General features: G+C 38.2%; 1 pseudogene; it reads right to left on the reverse strand.

The window, feature by feature from the left end:
• Nucleotides 1–1,476: 1,476 nt before the first annotated feature.
• Nucleotides 1,477–1,776, reverse strand: LOC116566726 (annotated as a pseudogene).
• Nucleotides 1,777–3,344: the final 1,568 nt, after the last annotated feature.

Consider the following 3,344-nt stretch of genomic DNA (forward strand, 5'->3'; position numbering starts at 1 on the left):
TGTGTTGGGTAAGGGGACCAGATGGAGGTGGACGGGAGATTGCAATAACACACACACACATGCATACACACACACACACACACACACACACACACACATGTGTATTTTTAATGGCTCCCAAAGTCACTGTCTTTAACAAAGGATGCAAGACAAAACAAAATTTATTCTAACACCCCCACAATTGTTCCACACTTCTCTTCTGTAGAAATACTTCACCTGGAACTATCTCTTCCTTTTTGCTAACAGCTTAGTGTCTAAACAGGAAGGTTGGTGTCCCTGTTCCAGGAGGCCCTCTTCTTAGTCTAAGGGATAATTTCAGCTGCACTGAGTGGCCAACCTGACCCTGTTCATACGGGAAAGGAATTTGGTCACAGGGCTCCTGGCTTATCCCAGGTGCTGTCAATTTCAGCAAGAAATACTGAATGTCCTTGTGACTTATAAAAATTGTTCAAAAATCAGGCTGTGATAAACTTAAAAGCCAACCCTTCTGCTTAGATCCCTAGATTAAAAAGTGTTTTTTAAAAAATCTATATGATTCTTACCAAAAGGATGGCTATTAAAAATAAACCAAGAAATATCCAGAAACAGGCTTCTTGAGAATGCTTGGGAGGCATTCCAATATGGTGAAATGATTTTGCCATGTTCTTTTATCTATGGGGAATTCAATTTTATCACAGCCCTGTATGTAAACCCTCCTGAAAACCCTTCAGTAGATAGCATTCCAATTCAGAGACCAAAGTGAAAATATCTTTGAAAACTGTAGGTGGCTGGGAAACTATGCACATCTTGACAAACATTTTTCAACCCACCAGTGAGAGAGGAGGCAGTTAGAGGCTGATTAGGCAGATAGAGAGGGAAGGTCTTGGGAATGGAAAAATGCCTGTGGGACCACACCTGCACAACCCCTGTAGATAGTGGAAAGAAATTTGGTTAAGAACTTCCTCTAATGCCAAAATGTTTGCTTAGAAAGGACCAAACCGTCTCAGCCTAGGAGCAATGCAATAGATCAACCTAAATGTCTTTAACTTGACCCAACTCATTATAATGTCCTTAGCAGGACATTAGCATTGTGGTTTTAGTTTCCCCATGGGTTTTGCTTAGCCATTCATGGGTAATAACCAAGATCCAGCCATGCTGGCCAATCCCAAGCATGTGCAGATGCAACAGCACAAGGAAGAACATTACCCCTCCCATTTGGGCAGAACCCACAGAAGACTTCCTTGTCTTTGCCATATAAAAGAACTCAGCCTCATTTCTGGCAACCTGCTTTCAGGGTGCCTTTCTTTGCTGAGTTCTTTCTTTTGCTTAACAAATCTTACTCTACCCATTCTCTGCTGGCTGTGCACCTTATTGTTTTTGGTCATGGGACAAGAGCTTGGACGTAGCTGAACTAGGGACTAAGCAGACTGCAACACCAGGAACTTGGGCTTTCTGTGAGGATCATAAGTTTTGTGGTTAAAAGCATTCTTGAAGCCATCAGAAATGGAGGAACAGAGACTTGGCATCCAAGAAAGTAAGTTCCTGGTTCCATGTCTGGTAATTCCATATCCAACAGCCAAACAGTATAATCATGTAGCACATCAAAAAGACATTCCACAGGATGATGAAAACTCAAAATATCTGAGGCTCAGTAAGAATTCCCTAATGTTGTCACCTGTGCTGTGCTTCCACACCTCCTTCCCAAAGCCCTGCATGTCCTTCTTTTTTCAGTTTAAAGTTGAGCCCTGCCCTAGCATTCATCAGCAACATCCCAAACAATAGGATGTCTCTGATCATCTTTATGGCCAAAGCATACTGAGATTAATATATTTTAACAGAAAATTAAAAATCAGAAAAATGGGCAAGGCTGAGGGTCAATATAATAATATTTTGTATATAAGGTTAGGGAAGTTTCACAGAAATTTAAACAAAAGGGCTTAGATTTGGAAAACAAGAGAAGGATCAAGGCGTGCAAGAATTAGTTCTAGAAATTCCAGTAGATTCATAATATAAACACAGAACACAGGAGAAGGTTAAGAATAATTTATTAAACAAATGAAATAATTATTTTTCTGATTTAAAAACCATTCAATTCTAAAGATAATTAATAAATCTACAACTGAACTGCAGATATATCCAAAACTGTATGAAATAAAAAATGTGACTTGTATACTTGTAATACTTTCTACTACTTTTTCAATTATTATAATTATTTAGACAAGAATGAATATTCTTTCCTTCCTAAGATGAGGCTGGTAGAAAATTTTGATGAAATTTTATGTTAACAAAGTTAAACTTTCATTTTAGTGAAATTTTGTTATAAAATTTTGTTTTCATGAAAATCCACTTAGACTAAGGTTCATGGATTACTCCACTCTCATTCTCTAACATCTCTTCTCACGTGGACTATCAAAACACCTAGGGAAACCTGATATTATCAATCTCTTCTCCCCAATGATCCATGAATCTTAGTCTTGACATTATTTGAATGCAGTTGTTCCAAGAATTTCATCATTCAACAAACAATAAGAAGATGTCACAGCCTGTACTGCACAAGTAAAGTGGTTGTGTAGCACAGAAATAGTTTAATTATTGGAAGGCAGCTGAGCAGTAGGACAGGATATATTTCTCAAATCTGTCTCCCCAGGAGCTCAGAGGCTAGAGCTTTTAAAGGAAATTTGATGGGCAGGGGAGCAGGGAATGGGTGCTGCTGATTGCTTGGGGAGGAAATCAATGTCCAAACTGTCTTTTTATGTTGAGTCAATTTTTGCTTGGGGGTCATAGAACCAGTTGAGTCAGTTCTTTGGTATGAGTCGCAGGTCTGGGTGGCATCGGTTGGAATGCCCAAATGTAAAAGGCTCAAAAATATCGCAAAGACTAACCTTAGGTTTTCACAACAGGTATGCCATCTCTAGGAGCAATTGTGGAAATTACAAATCTTGTGACTTCCAACTACATGATTCTTGAGCAGTAAGCAACCCAGAGAACAATGGCTGGTTATTGCTTAACAATGCTTATAGCTTAACAGAATTCAGGCACCACTGTAATTCTAACTTAGTGTCCTTTTCTTAATTTTACAAAGGGGTTTTCAGTCTCTGAACAAGGAGGACATTTTTTTCAGGAAAAGACTATTATCATCCTTGCTTTAAGTTAAACTATAAACTAAATTTCTACCATAGTTAGCTTGGCCTACATCCAAGAATGAGAAAGGGCAGTTAGCTTGTAAGGTCAGAAGCAAGATGGAGTCCATTCATGTTAAATTTATCTTGCTGTCATAATTTTTGCCAAGGTGGTCTCAATGATAAGGTGATTTATTTATTTCTTTTCTTTTCTTTTCTTTTCTTTTCTTTTCTTTTCTTTTCTTT

This window comes from Sapajus apella, unplaced genomic scaffold, assembly GCF_009761245.1.
Source record: "Sapajus apella isolate SASKATOON/1434 unplaced genomic scaffold, GSC_monkey_1.0 scaffold44, whole genome shotgun sequence".
In the NCBI taxonomy this organism is placed as follows: Eukaryota; Metazoa; Chordata; class Mammalia; order Primates; family Cebidae; genus Sapajus; species Sapajus apella.